The sequence below is a fragment of the Mesocricetus auratus genome, unplaced genomic scaffold (assembly GCF_017639785.1).
Source record: "Mesocricetus auratus isolate SY011 unplaced genomic scaffold, BCM_Maur_2.0 Super-Scaffold_100676, whole genome shotgun sequence".
NCBI lineage: Eukaryota > Metazoa > Chordata > Mammalia > Rodentia > Cricetidae > Mesocricetus > Mesocricetus auratus.
In genome coordinates, this window is record NW_024429266.1 from 110,109,458 (window position 1) to 110,130,991 (window position 21,534).

The 21,534-nt window shown below is 46.8% G+C and overlaps 1 pseudogene; it reads left to right on the forward strand.

Moving 5' to 3' along the window:
- The first annotated feature begins 7,804 nt into the window (after positions 1-7,804).
- On the forward strand, positions 7,805-16,476 carry LOC121136524 (annotated as a pseudogene).
- Positions 16,477-21,534: the final 5,058 nt, after the last annotated feature.

Genomic DNA, 21,534 nt, shown 5'->3' on the forward strand with positions numbered 1-21,534 from the left:
AAGAGAGGGAGGGTGCCACAAGGTCACAGATGTCTTAGAACAGCGGTTCTTAACCTGTAGGTCAAAACTCTTTTGGGGGTCGAACGATTCTTTCATATCGAAAACACAGATATTTACATTATGATTCATAATAGTAGCAAAATTGTAGTTATGAAGTAGCAATGAAAAAATTTTATGGTCGGGGGTCACCACAACATGAGGGACTACATTAAAGGGTCCCAGCATTAGGAAGGTTGAGAACCACTGTTTTAGAACTAGCATTACCTATGCTGAGTCATTTATGCCAAATGATGGGTGTGCTTAGAGGCACCTGGACACCTCTTTGTTAGGGTCTGGGTTGTCATTCAGTGGCACTTCTGTTTTGTTGGACAAGGCATTCAGATGTGCTGATTTTTTTCTGTTGCCCTCTGTGGCTCAGCACTGCTTGTATGAGGTGGAGAAACACACCTTGGGATCCATCTTCCCCTGTGCCCCCCCGATTCCCTTCAGTTTTGACGTGTATTGTTTTTTTATTCTCTGCGTGCTTTGCCTTGGCAGTGGGTCAGTGAGCTATCCTGCCCTCACCATGCTCTGTCCAGTGGGTTATTATAGCAAGGCCGGAAATAACCCCAACTCATCTTGTCCTCCACCTTGGTATTGAATCATCTGCAACAAAGCATGGGCATAATGGCACCTGGGGCCTTTCTTGGCTCCTTTATCTGTGTGCACAGGGCAGCATCCCTGCTCCACTGGCTGACAAGGCATGTGAGGACACCACCGAGGTTCACTGAGAACTGTTACCTTCTGCAGCAACCCGTATTGTGGAACATGCGTTTCTGTTTGTACCAGAGTGGAGTGGAGCAGGTGTGGGGTGGCTGTTTAAAAGTCCACAACAGTTCCTCCATTTTGGTCCCATGTAGATCATCTGTGCTTCAGCAGTGGGAAGAACACACCCAGGGCTGCCCTGTGTATCTCCGCAGTCTTTTGGGAAACAGAAGAGATGTCCTGAGGTCGCGCTGGCACGCACGCCCCTTGACGCCTGGCCGACACCGAGATGGGGGAGGGTAGTGTGAAGCTGCTGGAAGCACAGGCACTAGAACAGTGCTGAGAACCCCGAGCTCGGGCTCTAGCTCATGTCCAGGAGGCCAAGCAAAGGTCAGACCTCTAACCAGGGAAGGCCGAGGACTGCAGGCCGGGGCCACCTCCTCCCTTCACCAAGACTGGAGGTCCCTTTGCCCATGGGGGTTTCCTTGGATGTGGAAACATTTCAGTGCATCTGGAAACCAAGAAGTGCCTCTCCTTCCAGTCAAATCTGAGGGCTGAGATGTCTGTGTAATGCAGGATGGGGATTGAACCCAGAACCTTTGGTGCTGTTTTGTTTGTTTGTTTTTGCATGCTTTATGGACACATAGGATGGGAGTCTACCTGGCCTCCTTCTCTCAAGGGCAACATCAAGTGTGTCTCATTCAGGGATCGTCCTCATTTGGTCCTTGGTAATGTTGTGCAGACTGAATGCTTGAGTTTCCTAGGCATAGGGGAAGGTGACAGGACAGCTGCTTCCTTCATTGTAGGCAGAGGCTCCACAGTGCCTGGGATGGGGACATATGACCGTGTAATTAGGAAAGGGGTGAGATGTGCTGGGCAGCATGGCCACTAGAGAAAGCAACAATCAGGAGGCTTTCCCAGGCTGCCAAATGCCACCTCTCCTGCTTCACTGCCACCCCTGCTGGGCTCAGGGAGCAAAGAGAGTGCACAGTTCTGGCTGTTCCCAGGAGAAGCTTTTCTGCAGTGGCCCATGGGGCTGGGTTCCCCCTTGCTACTTCCTTAAAAGCTCTGGGCCCGCAGGGCTGTGGCTCTCCTTGGGCCCAGAAGCTGTTACTGATTAACTTGTGAGCCTCCGGTGCTCTTGGTGTCCCCTCCGCGTTTGCACATCAGCCACTCTTGCTGTTGAACCGGAGCCAAGGGGTGTTGGGGAAGGGCCGCAGTCTGAGAGCGGGAGGAGGGTGCAACCCCAGAGCATGCTCATAGCTCTAGAAAGAGGCCAGACTGGGTCTTCCTTAACACAGCTCCCCCTCTGCACTTGGCACCCTGGTAGCATCCTGGAAACCAAGAGATACTGCCAGCCTTCAAAAGGGTCCATGCAGAAGACTCTGGGACCCCAGTTCTGAACTGTGTGAGGGTGCAGGTGTCTCTGGTGGCCTTCCTGTGCAAGCGGCTGCTCTGCTTTTCGTGAGAGCTGCCTGCAGTCTCTGGGCTGTAACCTTGCCATCTCCTGCCCCCTCGGCCACCTCCAGGGAGTAGAACACTGGGGGGCATGGGGTCCGCTGAACCTGATGGAACTGTCTGGTTTCGGGGACACTCCACACCAGGAACCCTCTCCAGCTGGAACTAGGCTTCTCCTTGGCCGACAGCCTTTCCTTTTCCCCCGGCCCCCTGGAGGGTTTCCTCGAGGCTTGCCAGACCTGGAAGCCCTTGGTGTCTCCGCCTTCATCGACTGAGGTCACCTGCTATGTGGCCTAAGAGATCAGGGACCCAGTGAGAGTCCTTTGTGCATCTCTCACAGCTGCCTCCACCTACTTGGCAGTCCCTTTGGCTGAGTGACAGCTGCCCTGGCTCGGTGGGAGGTGACAAGCTTGCTCATCACGTTGCCCTCCCTCCCTCCCCCCTTTGCCCACTCAGTGGGCACATGAGGTGTGGGTGAGGACTAGTCGTATGATGAGGGTATAACTAAAGTGATGTAAGTCACACCAACAAACACCATGGTGCTGGACCTTGACCAAGTTCCTTTACAGGACATAAAGCTCAGTCTTGACTCTCATTGATTGTCAACAGCAGCTCCCTTCTTAAGGGTTCTTACATAGCCCTCCACCCACTGCCAGTGTCTCTCAGGTGAGATGGGGTTTTCCTGGTACTCTCCACCTAAGCCAGTGTGCCATGAGTGTACAGAGGGGTTTACAGTGTGCGTTTATTTGAGGCTCCGTGTCTCTGGCAGTCACCGAGGGCAGATCCAGACATGCTGGGTACTTGGTTGCCCTTTGCCACTCTCTCAAAGACAACAGAAGGGAGTGGATTCCAGTTGTAGATGGAGAAGGCACTTACAGGGAAGCAACAGACCAGTGAGGGTCCTGACGTCGCATCTTTGTGTCTAGCAGCTCCCTTCCAGATATTGCTCTGGTCCTTCTCAGCAGCCTGGCCAAGCAGAGGTTGAGATGCGCCATTAATGCCCTGTGAAGCCTTGTACTATGAGGGCCGGTTGCTCATCTCTGAGCCCGTGAGACCAGCTGTTGATAGCTCAGCTGCAGCCTCTCTCAGTGTTGCTCAGCTGTCCTATTCAGCCATCCCTTGCGGATTGTCCCGTCAGACATTGTGGCACCAGCCGTCACAGGTTCCTCCAGCCTCCACCCCAGCCTCCACTCTCTGGCTTGTATCCCCATAGGATTTTGCTCTTGCTTCCAGTATGCACAGACTGTGAATTGTTTTTCCTACCAGGCAGGGTTCTTCTATTGTCGTTTTAGCACTGGGGATGCTTGCACAAAGCAGAAGCGAGCTTTAGGCATGTTAGGCATGTTCTAGTAGCTTCCAGGGAACATACTGGATATTCAGATGTGAGCCCTGATCACACATAATACAGTGAGAAGTTGGGGGTATTTCAGCCTTAAGAGAACCCAGAGTTGTAATAACACATTTTGGAAGCAAATATTAAAGGGCAAAGTCTCCCCCAGCTATGGCGCACCTTGCTTCAAAGTAAAACCTCAAAGTTCTGCAAAGGCAATTTACAGTGCGTACAGATGGGGCCCTTCTTATTAAAATCTTCCCATCCTGCCATGAAGTTAAAGCTCATTCTTCAAATGTCATTTATTTAATCTGTTTTATTGTGTGTTTGTGGGCACATTGCTGTGGTTCACATGTGGAGTTTGTTCCCTCCGTTCACTTTCTCTTGGCTTCTGGGTATTGAACTCATGATGTCAGGCTTGTGTGACAAGCACCTTTATTTGCTGGGCCGTCTTGATGGCCCTAAAACCATCTTTGAGGGTGGCATCAGAAGGGTGGGGGACTGAAAGTTCCCAATATTTCTTATATGCCAACAAAGTGGCTGCAGACCATCTGGGAATGGTACAGGAATCTCGGGGCATTCGGAGTAAAGAAACTGGGTTTTGCCGCAGAGAAACGGATGGAAAGGGTCTTTGCACACTCTATCTCATCACTAGTTGGCGGCAGCTTGGTTCTTCCTGAGGGACTCCTACAGGAGCGCCTTTATTACAGGTTCCCCAGTCATCATCCCTGATATGGAGCTACTAACAGAGCTACTCAGGGGCCGTGTCCCAGTGCCCTCTCAGAGAGTGAGCTCTTGCTGCACCCCACACTTGGGGCCCTGCTGCTGCTGCATCCAGTGTCCCTGAGGAGTATGACTGCTATCCCCCACTATCTGGATCATGACAACTGGCAACCTCACCCCTACTCTGCTCTATCTTCTATAGCCATGTTGTCTTATGACTGTGCTAATCCCAGGGGTAGGTCACAGATAAGCAATGCCATCCATGGGACCCTACTGTCACTGCCTCTTATTCCCTGAAAAGAACCATTGTGCTGTGTCTTAATCCTCTTGCCCTAGTCACTGCTGTACCTTGTCATTTCTGGGGCCTTGTTTCATGACACAATGACATTTCTGTACCATGATACTGATGCTACATTGTTGGGGCCTGAGATAATATTCTACTGTTTCCTACCTTTAGGCTCTGAGTGACAATTGGGTACCAGCATTCTCAGGACCCATGTTTCCATGGTGACTCACCTCTTGGGGTCAGAATAGCCAGAGTCTCCTTAATCATCATGGATGAGTTGCTAATGTGTTCTACCCTATAGTGTCAATATGTTTGGGCACATCCCAGAATTCTAGACACTAGGTTGATGAAAAACATTCACATATTTATGCCTGGAAAGGGAATCTGTACTGTAAGCTCTAGATGTCACAAGAATTATGCAAACTACAGAGCAAAGGGCCTCTGTTATGTGGCTGCTCTGAGACCTTGCACTTGAGGACCTGGAGTCACCACAACAGCCTGTGGGTCTTGCAAGACCAACAGGGATATGACTGTCTAGAATGTCCCCAGTTTGCTGAATTCATTTGCCACAAGCATGCTACATGCAAGTGTGAAAATGCCATGAAACCAGTTATTTTACATAATTAATACACATTAATAAAAAGTTTAACAAGGCCATTGCTACTTAGGGTAATTTGCAGATTCAACACAATCTTTCTTAAAATACCACTAAGATTTTCCAGAGAAATGGAAAGAAAGATCTTAAAATTCACAAAGAACCACAAGAGACCTACAAGTAGCAAAGCTGCTTTGAGCAGGGAAAGAATAGACGGAGTTATTACACATCTTGATTTCAAATTACATCACAAAGCTGTAGTAACTAGAGCAGCATGGTGCCAGCACAAGGGCTGAGGTGCTAGTTGCCTCTGAACTGCGAGTTCAGGGTAAATCCATGCCTAGCTGACTAGTGCTAACAACACACAAGTAGAGGGTGGACCTGGTAAATAATGATGGGGAAAGTTGGTACCCACTTGCAAAAGATTGAATTTAAATTTCATAAAATATCTTGGGGTAACATTAACAAAACAAGTGAAAGACCTGTATGGCAAGAACTTTGAGTCTTTAAAGAAAGAAATTAAAGAAGATGCCAGAAAATGGAAAGATCTCCCATGCTCTTAGATAGGTAGGATCAACATAGTAAAAATGGCAATCTTGCCGAAAGCAATCTACAGATTCAGTGCAATCCCCATCAAAGTACCGGCACAATTCTTCATGATAATCAACTTTATATGGAAAAACAAAAGACCCAGGATAGACAAAACAACCCTGTACAGTAAAGGAACTTCTGGAGGCATCACCATCTCTGCCTGCCTTCAAGCTCTACTGTAGAGCTATATTCCTGAAAACAGTTTGGTATTGGCACAAAAACAGACAGGTAGACCAATGGAATTGAATTGAAAACCCTGATATTAACCCACACACATACAAACACTTGATTTTTGACAAAGAAGCTAAAATTAAATGAAAAAAGAAAGCATCTTCAACAAATGGTGCTGGCATAACTGGATGCTGGCATGTAGAATACTGCAGATAGATCCATGTCTATCGCCATGCACAAAACTTAAGTCCAAATGGATCAAAGACCTCAACATAAATGCAGCCATACTGAATCTCTTAGAAGAGAAAGTGGGAGGTACCCTTGAAAGAATTGGTGCAAGAGACTGCTTCCTGAACATAACACCAGTAGTACAGACACTGAGATCTACAATTAATAAATGGGACCTCCTGAAACTGAGAAGCTTCTGTAAGGCAAGGGACACAGTCAACAAGACAAAAAGGCAGCCCACAGAATGGGAAAAGATCTTCATCAACCCCACATTTGATAGAGGGCTGATCTCTAAAATTTACAAAGAACTCAAGAAGAAAGTCTCCAAAACCCCAAAGGATCCAATTAAAAAGTGGGCTACAGAAATAGAGAATTCCCAATAGAGGAGTCTAAAATGGCTGAGAGACATTTAAGAAAATGCTCAACATCCTTAACCATTAGGGAAATCCAAATCAAAACAACTCTGAGATACCATCTCATTCATTTCAGAATTGCTAAAATCAAAAACACCAATAACAGTTTATGCTGGAGAGGATGTGGGGAGAGGGGAACACTCCTCCACTGCTGGTGGGAGTGCCAACTCGTACAACCACTTTGGAAATCAGTATGGTGGTTCCTCAGGAAAATGGGAATCAATCTACCTCAAGATCCAGCAATTCCACTCTTAGGGATAATTCAAAAGATGCACATTCATACAACAAGGACATCTGTTCGACTATGTTCATAGCAGCATTATTTGTAACAGCCAGAACTTGGAAGCAACTTAGATGCCCCTAACTGAAGAGTGGATAGATAAAATGTGGTACATTTACACAATGGAGTAATACTCAGTGGAAAAAAATGGAATCTTGAAATTTGCAGACAAATGGATGGCACTAGAAGAAACCATCCTGAGTGAGGTAACCTCGTCGCAAAAAGACAAACATGGTATGTATTCACTCATATATGGATTTTAGACATGAATCATGGGTTTGCCAGCCTACAATCCCACCGCCAGAGAGTCTGGGAAACAGTGAGGACCCTAAGAGAGACATGCATGGTACCCTAGAGAAGGGAAATGGGACAGGAACTCCTGAGTGGACTGGGAGCATGGGGGAGGAGACAGGGAGCTGGGGTAAAGTGAGGGGGAGAAGAGAAGGGGAGAGCAGGACATGGGGGAGCAGGAAGGTTGAGTTGGGGGAAGAACAGAGGAGAGCAGGATTAGAGATACCATAATAGAGGGAGTCATTATAGGTTTGAGGCGAGATCTGGCACTAGTGAGATCTCCAGAGATCTACAAGGATGACACCAACTGGCAATCTAAGCAACAGTGGAGAGGCCACCTTAAATACCCATCCCTGATAATGAGATTGATGACTGCCTTGTATGTCATCCTAGAGCCTTCATCCAGTAGCTGAAGGAAGCAGAGGCAGACACCCACAGCTAAATACTGAACTGAATTCCTGGAAACCAGTTGCAGAGAGGGAGGAGTGATGAGCAAAGGGGAGGGCCTGTCCTGATGATATGACAGACTTTGGAGATCCCCCATGGAGGGCCTCACTCTCCCTGGGGAGAGGAGTGGGGATTGGGTGGGGGGCTGGGGGAGTTGGCAGGGGGCAGGGAAAGAGAGGAGAGAGAGGGGGCTGGGATTGACATGTGAAGTAAATTTGTTTTTAATTTAAATAAAAAGAGGAAAAAAATTAAAAGGAAAAAAAGGATTTTCTTAGGTCAGAAAAAAATTTCTATCTTACACTATACACAAAAGTCAACTCATGTCCTCTTCACCTTTCCTCCACCATCAGGCACCACACACCTGACTGAGCTTCCTGCCGTGTCTTTTCATAAGACTTTCAGAATCAGGTGATTCCTGGACAAGAAACAAAAGCGAGATCATCCTGTTCCTCAGTGGATTTGTTGAAAACTGGTAACAAAATCAGGTACAACTCCAAGAGAAGACACTGGAGGAGAACAAAGCTGGGTCTGTGAGGACTCACACATTGACATGACTGGGGGTTTATACTGAAGTGCGTCATCGATCAATCCTACCAGATGGAGCTCAACGCTTTTAACCTGGAGATGTGGTGGCCATGCTTACGGTGGGAGTGGTTTGTCTAGTATAAAATATAGAACCTTTCAAAAAAAGGGCAACTCACCCCAGGCCTGGTGTTGTGGGCTTATAATCCCAGCTACTTAAGAGGCAGGCAGGAGAATAATGAGGTTAAGGATGAGGCAGAGTGCTTGTTCAGAATGTACAAAGGTCTTGGTTCAGTCTCCAGTACCACACAAGAAAACCAACTCAAAATGGATGGGGGGTGATGCATGACAACCAAAAATCCACAGAACAAGAAGAGACAAGAGGCGAGTTTCCTTAACAGTGGTCCTGGGGACTTTATGAATACTACTCTTTAAACACAGCTAGCAAAAATGACAGCAGACAGATGTCACTCCATCAGGCTAGCAAGGGGACTGCATAGAAAGGGGACCCACACAACCCAATGGCAAGGTGGCACCAACTGAAGAGGGCAAGGGACCTAATAAATGCATATTTTTTCTAAAGAAGATGTGACGGAAAAAAGGAAGACCTGGCCGGCAGCCTATGAGAAAGTGGACAACAGCACGTGTTACCATAGAAGCTCACAGGAAGACCACAAGGGAGATGGCCGGTTGATGGCGTGGTGAGGAAGTGGGGGAAAGGAGACTCTTGCCCCTGTTGGAGGGACTGGAAGCTGGTGTAGCTGTTACAGGAAACAGCACAGGTATTCCTCCAAAAGCTAGAAAGAGGAACACAGTATCCCACAATCCCACTACGTTTTGAAGGAGTTGGGCTTAGTGTTGAGAAATCCAGCATGCCTCATTCACAGTAGCCAGGAGGCATAAACAGCCCGAGGGCGTGGACGGATGGATGGAAAGGAGGAGAGCTGGCCAAGTGTGCTCAGTCATATTTCTTTGCCTATGAAGAGGACGTTCTGCCGTTTTGAACAAGGGGGACACAGCAGACACAGGAAGTCAATGGCTGCATGGTTCCATGTGTGCTGGACCCTAACAGAGTGGGATTCGCAGAAGCAGGATGAATAGCAGGCTGCCAGGGATTGGGGATTGGTGGAAGGGACAGGATTTTGCTCCAAGGATAAATTTCAGTCCAGAGGAAGGTATGAAGTGTCAATAATCAATTAGGTTAAATTTATCAAAATGTTTTTTGAATGCTACAATAAATTCAGTTGTTCTCTTAATTAATTTTTGGATAGTTTTATGGTAACGCCTTTGTTTTGTGCATGTTGATTCTGTATCTTGCAACTTTCTGTTTTTTCTTATAAGTTCTAGCAGTTGTTTTATAGAGCCTTTGGATTTATTTTATGTAATATATATTTATTATATATATGTATAGATTATACATATGTATCTTATTTCTTTAAATAGGGAAAGTGTCTCATTTTTCCCAGTATAGATGCCTCTTTAAAAATATTTTGAGTCAAGGTCTTTCTGTGTAGCCTAGGCTACTGTCGAATTCATCCCTTCGATTCAGCCTTCCAAGTGCTGGGAGTACTCAGCTTTGAATGCATCTTTTTTTTCTTGCCTAATTGCTTTGGGTAAGACTTCTAGTGCCATGTCTAGCAGCAGAGGAGAGGTTGGGCGTCCCATCATGGTACTGATCTCTGAAGAGAGGCCTTTGATTTTTCAACACTGAGCATTATGTTAGCTGATGGCTTGTCGTGGATGTGTCGCCACACATACAGAGTGTTAATTACGCAAACTGATGGTCATGTTAACTTCAGTGTGTGCCCATGTTATCAAAATATCTTACCGAGCATCACCTGTACCTTAACTATGTAGTTTTTATTTGCCAATTATACCTCAATAAAGCTGAAAAAAATAAAAACCACTCCTAAATGTATACCCCATGTAAATTCTAGTTGCAATGCAGGAGATATTTAAATTTATATATTAGCTAATTGCCTGTGAAAATGCCCCTCCTGCGCATGTCTTGGGGAAGAACGCAATTATTTGCAATCATTTTATTGGCCCCCGTGGATCTTTCTTCCCCTGCTTGTAGGTCTCTGCGACTCATGTGCTACCTAACATGTGAAGATACACAGAATCCCACTCAGATGCCCAACATCCAGGACAGCTCACCAAGGCCTGCCCTTCTCACAGCCTTCAGCCCGACTGGCACAGTGTGGGCCAAGCGTAGGTATGCCTTGTGCTCATGCCAAGGATAGTGCCACATTAGCAACCATGGACTTCCCAGAGTGATCTCTAGGGTGATGAAGAGAAGGGGATGATCCCTCCTCCTAGTATTCTCTGCGTGCTGCCTTCTCCTGGGCAGAGGTCCCTTATTTGTGTTTACAGAGCTCTCTAAATGTACCCCTCCTCCCCACCACTCACTTGGGTCCCCACTGACCCCTCTGAGGTAGCTCTTACTCACATGTGCTCCAATAGAAGACCAACATGAACACACTTAAGCACCAAGTCAACAATCACTCAGAAATGCCTAGCACGAGTTTATGCCTTCACCGGGGACAGTTCAGTATGGTCTGGAATGTTCCTGTTACAGGAGGGGTATGTGTGCATGATGTTTAACTATGGATCGCCTCTTGGTCAGGATTCACACAATCCCAGGGCTAACATCTTGAGGAAAGCTAAGAGAAGACGATCAGCTGGAAGAAGCTATGGAAACTTCCACAGCTCACACCAGGTACCTGAACTGCCCAATATACCTGTCTGGGTAATTACAGCAGGGCTAGGCATTCCTGCCTCAGTGGTGATCAGTGGAGACTGGCTCACCTGCGCTGTGCAACTTGAGGAGCTTTGCAGCCTCTTGGGGCCTCTACCATCTGCCAAGCAAGGACAAGACTCTCTCCCTGCTGTAGTGTTTGTGACGACTTTCTACACTTGGCAGTGATGCTCCATACCATGTGCTCTGACAGTGTGTTAACTTAAAAAACTTGGATTTGGGATCCAGTACCCTCAAGTGTACCAACATGTCTGTTCTTTGATCAGAATCAAACCCACAAATATTCGGGAACTTGCTCCTCGCAGTGTCACCCGAAGTCTGACAAGATTCCAGGAGCTTGTCTGGAATGTTGGCTCTTGGCACACCCCGGCTCTGCTGTCTTAGCATGTGCACTGAGCACCACAGAGTGGGAGTGAATAGCACACACATAGGAGGGCTCAGGGGAGAGCTTTCTTTCTAGTCTGTCATTGGTTGGACTTCCATCTTGGATGCTCCTGCCGCTGAGGTCTTGGTCCAGAGCTGCATGTGGGCTGAAGGGCAGGCTAGCAGCTCCAGTCTGCGGGGGAAGAGACATTCCCTCCATTGCAGTACATGTGAGCATGGAGGGCAGACTGGGACAAATGACGGGAAGCAAGCTGCCTCCCAAATGCTCTGTGACCTCCACTGTTTTTGTGAGTCTGAATCTGTGTTAATGCATGCAGATGCGAGCATACAAATATGAGTGTGTGTTTGTGAATATACATCCACGTAAATGTGCACATGTGTGTCTAGGCATGTGTGAGTGCACACATGACCAAGTGAACATATTAATGTCCACGTTGGAGTATGCTATCATATGTGCATGCATGTGTGTATGCCTATAAGCACATGAGTGTAGGATGTGAGTGGACACTCATATCTACAACACATATGTGGCCATAGTAGTCTCTCTCTTATCCATAGGTACTCTGTCTGTCTGTCTGTCAGTCTGTCTGTCTATCTATCTATCTATCTATCACCTATCTACTTACCTACCAACCTATCTCATCTGTCTGTCCACATGTTAGTCATTTCCATGTCTGACTTCTTTCTGGCACCAGCAGCAGGGTCCTGGCCCACTTGCCCTCTCTGTCTGAAGCTTTGTCCCTCTGGATACTCCCTGACATGACATCTCTGCTGTGCAGGCCCCTTCTTCTGCCCTGCCTAAACTTCCTCAGGTGGATTCTGGAACTGCTCACAGCATCTGGTCCCTGGGTTACCAATCTCTCTGGTGAGTACCCCGTGAATCTCTGTCAGATGGGCAAAATGGGTTGAGCCCTGCTCAAGACAGGAGTAGGGCTGCTGGTGGCTCCTGGCAGCCTCTGTGTCAGGAAAGTGTCTGGCTCTAGGAAGCACTGCTGCTTTGCAGCTACTATTTTTCGGCAGCCCACTGCAGTGAGGTCTCAAGTGGCCAGCTCTTGCAGAGGGCGGCAGAGGGTCCCAGCTACTGAGGTCCCGAGCACCCTGGGCACTGCTGTGTGCATGGAGATGTCACACAGGTGCACCTTGGACTCAGGGCTGCCCACTCCACATGAATGGAAAAACTCCAGAAAGGGGAGAGCATGCTTGCAATGACCTCATCCTGGTGTGGAGAGAAAGCTGACGTCTGCTCTTACTTGCAGTCATTTTTTTTTCTCCTTCCTGCAGAACAACCCCTGTTGCCGGGAGAGCACTTGGCAGGCAGCCCCACTGTGGGCTTGCCAAGGCAGCGTTCCATCACTGAGTATTTCTCAGAGCCTCCCGAGGGACAGCCGGGGCAGGGTCTCCCAAGGGTGAGTCTGGTGGACACCTCTTGAAGCACCTGGCCCAGCTGTGACTCTGAATAAGGATGGAGTGTCAGGTCCGGGCAGCAGCGGCCGTTTTCCCAGTGCCTTGGGGAGGCAGCTGTGAGTTGGCTCTTGGCCAGCTTGGGAAAGGGCTCTTAGGCATCACCACCAGGCTGGGCTCTGTAGATGAACCTGAATCATGGTCTTTGCCATTGAGCCAATGCACCTCAGGTGCAGGTGGAGCAGAGATGGCAGGAGGGGCCTGAGGCCAGCCCAGGTGCAGCATGCCAGAGCTCTAGAGTTCAGGTGCAGGACAGGCTCCCGTCTGCCTCTCTGACGTGGAGGGGCAGACAGGAGCCACGGGAATTGGGGATCTTGTCCAGAGTCCCAGAAACTGCCCAGGTACCGAGGTGCTGTTCTTCTTAACCCAGGGGAAGGGTGTTCCCTAAACTTTCCTCCCTGCTTCATTCAAAAATAGGTGTACATGGGCCACCGAGTTTAATTTACACACTTAAGTTAATGGGTTTTTAAGGAAAGATGATTATCAATTAGCCAATGAAATTATTGACTGTTAGGCCAGGATCTACTTAAGATGAGGGGCTAATCAGTGAGGAACATTATTCCCACATGCTTGCAACTGTGCCTTTCATATCCATCTACCATTCCTTAAAAAAATAAAGTACTATTATTCTAAGAGTAAGAAGGCATACAGGACATTCTTATCTGGCCACTTGTCATAAGGCTGGGAGAACACACTCCACCCTGCTGCCGCTGCCGCTTGATTTCAGCGGTATTGATTTTATTACTCATACTTTATAAATGAGATGCTATTCTTAAAGAATGCAAACATTTGCTTTGTTGTGCTGTTGTCTCGGCCCAGCACAAACCTCTCCTTGATACATGCCTATTGATTGTTAGTCCTGTCATTGTTTCATGGTGGGCGGCATTTTAATGATCATTGACTGCAGTTGGAACATTCAGTGCAGACTTGGACTTGAAGATGACTTGCGACGAACATGTAAAGGATGCTACAAGTCTTTGGAGACCTGGGGCTTCCCACCAGGAGGCTATGGCTTTCTGGAGGCTCTGCCTGTCCTGGGGACCATCTCTGACCACGACACCTAATAGAGGGTTCTCCACCCACTCTGTCGGCAGTGCCGGTGAGCCACAGAGATGTAAGGACATGGTGTTTACCAGTTATGTGATAGGGGTGCGTTGTGCTGTGATTGTCACCCCTCACAGGACTTTCTGTATCTTTGTCCTTAGAGAATCCAGGAGAACCCAGAGGGAAATGCGTTGTGACCAAGAACAGCCTGGGAGTTTCTAGCCGGGACAATGGCTTCCTCAGCTACGCAGTGAGTACCCAGCCTTGTCTTGCAGGACCACATAGGGAGACTGTAGCCTTGTCAGTGTCATCACTGTGACCTGTTCTTGGTGTGGCACTCTGCTGTCTGTTCACATCCATAACGCGTTCCTCCTTTCTCTCCACTGCTGTGCTCAGGGCCAACCCAGTCCATTCAGAAGGGGATTTGCTCCTTAGTTGAGAATCTACAGAGTTAATAAACATATAGCAGACTGTGGGGCCTAGCTGGGAACATCCAGTGCTCCCTGCCATCCTGTGGTTTAAGCTCTGACCACACCCATGGAGGATTAAGTGCTTTCTGAAGGTTGTTCTGTTGCTGATACCCCCCACCCCCACCGCTTCTCCAGACAGAAAGCCAGGTTTGTGTTCTCTAGAGCCAGGATGGCTACCCCTGTCCACATCCCAGCCTGTCTCACACCTGCCTTGTGTGCCTCATGCCTAGCCCGTTTTGCTCACTATCAGGGAGGGAGCCTGGGACTCTGAGCTAATGCCCTCAGAGGCGTGTCTGTCTGCTTCCCTCCCTGAGGACTCTGTCCGAAGAAGGCAGGTCTTCTAGGCTGCAAGCCCCAGATCCCTCCAGCCACTTTCCTTCCTCCCTTTGTTGCCTGGTTCCAAGGTGAAATTGCCCCATGAAAACCCTGGACCTGGGCATGGCCTCACCTATACCTTCCTCCTCTCCTCTTCTAATTCTGGCCGAGCCGAGCCAGCAACTCAGAGATCCTGCTCTGAATGACCGGCACCCATCTGGCCTTCTGCCTGCTCAGAGGACTTCTGCTGCTGTGTAGAAGTCTACAGATATGCTTCCCTAGTGAAAGCTTAATCCATGCTCTTCTTGCAAGAGCTCAGAGGCTCTGTTCCATGAGGTCATTTTGTGATGTCCAAAGTCCACCCATGGCCATTTTCCAGCTAGAGAAAGGGGCTGGAGGAGGAGAGAACAGTGGCCACTATTCAGCAGTGCAGACGGCAAGGTGTTGTGTCTTTAGCCCCCATGGCACTGACTACATGCTCAAGACCCAGCTCCAAAGGGGGCTGGCGGATGCCTTCCTTGGGTTTGGGGCTCATTAGCCTGCTGTCCATCTCTGTGATGTTACCAAAGCTGGGCATCTCTGTCAAGTAAAGCGGCTCCTTAGCTCCTGGTTATCCAGACTCAAGGACCCACATGAACTTCTTGCTGGAAGAGTCCTGAGCTGGTGCTGGACATAGGATGTTGAGTGACAGGCACTGTATGATTGAGTGTTCTTCTTGCTCCTTCCTGTTATGAAGCCACTAGGATTCAACTATGAGGCTCTGCCCTGATGACTGTAACTAATCCCAGCTACTCTTAAACACCTCAGTGGAATAAGGTCCCCCCTTTACTATTTCACAGGGGTATTCAGCTCCAACACAGGAAGCCCAGAGGTCTCCCCAGCCTCTGTCAAACACCCTGTTGGTGCTGTAGGGTGAGGGGGTCTTGCTGGCAAACAGAAAGGAGGTGAACATGGAGAAACACATAGCCAAGCTGTAAAACCCTAGGTTCCCATTCCTATGCCAGCCACTTCCCACTTGATGCTAAATTTGCAGGCTTTCTCCCTTCTTTGGGCTGAAATTCTTTGAGAATAGGATCTGGTCTGATCTCAGAAGCCCATAACTAGTCGGTCAGTTAGTGCTAACCTGCTGATCAGTTGTGGCCTTCTATGTCCTGGGAACCCAGTTGGGACCGCCTAACCACACCTTGGTCTTGGCCCAGTATGGCTCATTGGCTGCCGACCTCAGTTAGATTGCAGGGACTCTGAACTAGGTGCAGCCTGGGTCTCAACAAACCCTTCTCCAAAGGTCTTGTCTCGGGTCATCCCATCAATGTACCCTTTCAATTTTCCTAGGGTATATTCTGGGGCTCCCTAACAAATTTCCTGAATGCCTCTGGCTTAGACCTGTTTACTAAAACCAGAATCTTTGTCAAACTGACTTCTGTCCCCATCTTCCAAACATGCTAGCACCTTCAGTACCCAAACTCAATTCCTTGGAGAACATGCTGCGTAGAAAACATGCTGAACAGAGAACATGCTGCATGGAGTACACGTCAAGACTCACTGAAAGTAGAGCCTCAGACAAGGATTTGGAGAAAAACCTTCACCTGGGAGGTCGTCTCAGAAGTCAGGACTGAGAGAAGAGGAACAGAGAGATGATGAGGGAAAGCCTGTCCACAGGGGTTCCTGGGGGCTTGTTGAAGGCATGGGGTGCACTCAGAACACAGGATATTTCTAGAATTAGATCCATCAGATGGAGGGTGGGAGAGCTCCCTTCCCTTTAAGGAAGATGTTGCTTGTGGGGAGGGATCTGCCTTCTCGCTTTAGGCAAAGGGGAGGGGCTCTCCACGGGTCAGAGACACAAACTTGCAAGTCCGCACTAGGAAGGAGATCTTTCAGATTTAGTTCTCTATAATTTATGTCATGGGAAGGGGTTCACATTCATTTTCCATATGAAATATAACTTCATACAATTCCAGTGTAGTAACTAAGTAAAATGTTATTAATTTAATAAAAAATCTGATATCTGGAAATGGTCAGTTTGGGTTTGTGTCTCTCCTCCCTCCAGTATCAGATGCTGTTGAGATAATGGTCACCAAGGAAATAAAAAGCATAAAGGGATGAATTGCAGGGGGATGATGGAAAGGAAGATGGGTCATCAGAGCAGTAGTAGACAGAACTTCCCTGATGGACAGCCTGGAGATCTGAACTCATGGACTTTTACCTACGTAAAAGCAGGTATGGTGGCACCCATCTATAACCCCAGTGACAGGGGTTGGCTGAACCAGGAAGATCCCTGGAACTAATTGCTAACCATCCAAGCCAACTAAGACCTGGTCCTAAAATGACAGTGATTGAGGAAGATACCTGACATCAACCTCTGACCTCCACACCTGAACTTATACATGCATACACACATGTAGATGTGAACATGTGCCCTCATGCCTAAAGATATTTATTGAGAGGAAATTAAGAAATAATATATGGATCTTGTGGTAAACTGATTCCCATTTTCTTGAGGAATTATACTGATTTCCAAAGTGGCTGTATGAGTTTGCACTTCCACCAGCAATGGAGGAGTGTTCCCCTTTCTCCACATCCTCTCCAGCATTAACTGTCATTGGTGTTTTTGATTTTAGTCATTCTGATAAGAGTAAGATGGTATCTCAGAGTTGTTTTGATTTGCATTTCCCTGATGGCTAAGGATGTTGAGCACTTTCTTAAGTGTCTTTCAGCCATTTTTAGATTCCTCTATTGAGAATTCTCTATTTAATTCTGTACCCCACTTTTTAATTGGATTATTTGGTGTTTTGGTGACTAGATTCTTGAGTTCTTTGTATATTTTGGAAATCAGTCCTCTGTCTGATGTGGGGTTGATGAAGGTCTTTTCACATTCCGTGGGCTGCTGTTTAGTCTTGTTGACTATGTCCTTTGCCTTACAGAAGCTTCTCAGTTTCAGGAGGTCCCGTCTATTAATTGTAGAGCTCAGTGTCTGTGCTATTGGTGTTTTGTTCTGGAAATGGTGTCCTATACCAATTTGTTCAAGGGTACCTCCCACTTTCTCTTCTAAGAGGTTCAATGTGGCTGGATTTATGTTGAGGTCTTTGATCCATTTGGACTTAAGTTTTGTGCATGACAATGGTTATGGATCTATCTGCAATAATCTACATGTCAGCATCCAGTTATGCCAGCACCATTTGTTGAAGATGCTTTCATTTTTCATTGTATGGTTTTAGTTTTTTTTTGTCAAAGATCAGATGTTCATAGGTGTTTGGGTTAATATCATGGTCTTCAATTCGATTCTATTGGTCTACCTGTTTGTTTTTGTGCGAATACTAAGCTGTTTTCAGGACTACAGCTCTATAGTAGAGCTTGAAGTCAGGGATGGTGATGCCTCCTGAAGTTTCTTTATTGTATAGGGTTGTTTTGGCTATCCTGGGTCTTTCTTTAATGTCTCAAAATTCTTGTCATACAGGTCTTTCACCTGTTTGGTTAGAGTTACCCCAAGATACTTTATTTGTTTGTGGTTATTGTAAAGGGTGATGTTTCTCTGATTTGTTTTTCATCCCATTATCATCTGTATATAGTACAGCTTCTGATTTTTTTGAGTTAATTCTGTGTCTTGCCACTTTGCAAAAGGTATTTATCAGCTGTAGAAGTCCTCTAGTAGAATTCTTTGGGTCAGTTATGTAAACTTTCATATCATCTGCAAATAGTGAAAGTTTTACTTCTTCCTTTCCAATTTGTATTCCCTTTTGTTGTCTTATTGCTCTAGCTAGAACTTCAAGTACAATAATGAAGAGATATGGAGAGAGTGGACAGCCTTGTCTTGTTCCTGATTTTAGAGGAAACACATTGAGTTTCTCTGCATTTAGTTTGATGTTGGCTGTTGGTTTGCTGTATATTGCCTTTATTATGTTTAGTTATGTTTCTTTTATCCCTTATCTCTCCAAAACCTTTATCATGAAGGTGTGTTGAATTTTATCGAAGGCTTTTTCAGCATCTAGTGAGATGATCATGTGGTTTTTCTTTTTCTGTTTGCTTATATGATGGATTACATTGATGGATTTTCATATGTTGAACCATCCCTTTATCCCTGGATGAAGCCTACTTAATCATGGCGTATGATTCTTCTGATATGTTCTTGGATTTGATTTGACAGTATTTTATTGAGTATTTTTGCATCAATGTTCATGAGGGAGATTGGTCTGTAGTTCTCTTAGTTGTGTGGTTTAGGTACCACAAGATCCAGCAATGCCACTCTTAGGCATAAACTCAAGGGATGCACTTTCATACAACAAGGATGCCTGTTCAACTATGTTCATAGCAACATATTTGTAATAGCCAGAATCTGGAAGCAACCTATATACCACTCAACTGAAGAATGGATAGGGAAGGTGTGGTACATTTACACAATGGAGTACTACTCAGCAGAAAAAAACGATGGAATCTTGAGGTTTGCAGGAAAATGGACAGAACTAGAAGAAACCATCCTTAGTGAGGTAACCCAGTCACAAAAGGACAAACATGGTATGTACTCACTCATATATGGATTTTAGACATAGAGTAAAGGATTACCAGCCTACAGTCCACACTGCCAGAAAAGCTAGGAAACAAGGAGGACCCTAAGAGAAAGAGACATACATGGTTCCCCGGAGAAGGGGAAAGGGACAAGATCTTCTGAGCAAATCGGGAGCATGGGGGAAGGGGAGAGGGAGTTAGGAGAAAGAGAAGGGGAGAAGAGGAGAGGAGAGGAGGACATGGGGAAGCAGGAAGTTTGAGTTGGGGGGGAAGAATAGAGGAGAGAAAGAAAAGAGATACCATAATAGAGGGAGCCATTATAGGTTTAAAGAGAGCTCTGGAACTAGGGAAATGTCCAGAGATCTTCAAGGATGACTCTAAATAACAATCTAAGCAATAATGGAGAGACTACCTTAAACACCCTTTTCTGACAATGAGATTGATGACTACCTTATATGCCATGCTAGAGCCTTCATCCAGTAGCTGATGGAAGCCAAGACAGACACCCACAGCCTCCTGGAGTCCAGTTGCAGAGAGGAAGGCGTAATGAGCAAAGGCGTCAGGATCAGGCTGGAGAAACCCACAGAGGCTGCAGACCTGAACAGGGGGGAACTCGTGGACCCCAGACTGATAGCTGGGAATCGAGCATGGGAACAATCCAGATCTCCTGAACATGGGTGTCAGTTACCAGGCTTGGGTGGTCTATGGGGCCTCTGGCAGTGGATCGGTATTTATCCCTAGTGTACAAATGGACTTTGGGAGCCCATTCCACATGGAGGGATGTTCTCTCAGCCTGGACACATAATGGAGGGCCTAGGCCCTGCTCCAAATGATGTGACAGACTTTGAGGATCCTCCATGGAAGGCCTCACCCTCCCTGAGGAGCAGAAAGGTGATGGGATCGGGGGTTGGTGAGGGACAGGGGAGAAGGCAGGGAGAGGGACCTGGGATTGACATGTAAAAAAATGAAAATCAATAAAAATATATATAAAGAAATAATATGTGGAAATCTAAAGAGGAGACACAAATTTCCAAGTAACAGATTCAGCAAGTGTTCAGCAAGACACAAGGAAATAGTTCTAGACATTGTCCAGAAATTTCAAAATATTTGGGATAAAGCAGCCAAGAATTTTCCAGAGACAAATTGGCCACCTCAGCGGCTGGGATTCAGGTCAGTACAACGTTGAAGGCAGACAGTTGCTTCCTATGGGCTTTTGCTGAGAATGTTACTTGAGGCTGCATGTCAGAAAGCTAATAAATAAGAAAAACAAGGCAGAGCGACTGAGCCAAAAAGAAGCATCTCAGTGAGAAAAAGTAGTCAGAGGACTCTGAGAAGATCTTATGCATCAAAACTTGATCCAAAGAGAAGAAAGCAATGGTGCTGAGGAGAAATGCCCTTTCTCTAATGAAAGAAAGGCCTGCTCCTAGGAGAACTTGAAAGTCACAGATACTTGGTTCCAAAGTGTGCTTGTTGTCCGCTCAGTAGGAAGCAACGCATTGGTGAGTTGACGTATGCTCACTGGACCTCCATACCTCTGTACTGTCACCCCCGGCCTCAAGGGTTTTTGTTTGCCAATCTGTCATCTCATGGCTGTTCCAGGTATAATGTAGGTTTGATCAGAGTGGGTGGAAGGTCTCTCCGTTTATCCTGAAGGAAAATCGTTCCCATAATTCACCTCTTATTACAAGACAAACTGAGAAGGAGTGTCACACAGGAGCCAGAGTAGCCAGGAGTGGTGTCAACCTGCTTTTCCCAATTAGTAAAAATTAACAGAGATGGATATCAAGGTCACAACCAAGGGCTCAGATCCAGTTGGCAGGGGGTGGTGTCTGGGTATCTGTGTCTTCAAAAAACTTCACGGTGATTCTACATACTGGATCTGAGATCCTCTGGCCAGGGCTTATGGCTTATTTTCTGAGACTGGGCATATTGTTACCTGTCCCAAGTCACCATCCTATTTATCCAGGAAGAAAGGACATGACAATTGGGCAGGACCAAGAACACCCTGGAAAAGCAGGCAGGGCATATAAAAGCCTTGCTGCATCAGTGAGGACAGACTGAACAACTGGTGGGGCAGGAGACGAGAAAGTCCATTAGCATCAGTCTGGCAGCGGCCACCCAGGAAGAGCAGAAGACTTTAGCATGGGACCCATGGAGGGTGAAATGACATCACACTGCTTGGCCCTGATCAGGGACCTCTTTATATTCTCACAATAACATAAATGTATTCATTATTTAAGAACATTACTTTTCTTTTAAAATCAGCTAGCCTAGGAGAAAAGCCCAGAATACTTGATTCTGGCTCCAAGATAGAAATGCCAAAGTTGTTATTCCTGACAATGTAGATTAAAATGCTAATTGATGAAAGTGAGTGGGTAAGGGAGAGCAGAGTCAGGGGAGGGAAGGCAGATCTGCTGTCTCCTTGAGCTTCGTAACTTCGCAGTGAAGAAACCGTTTGCAAGGGTGGGCACCGGAAGAGCAGAACACAGTAGCTCCTTGTCACTCATTGTCCATGTCTTTCTA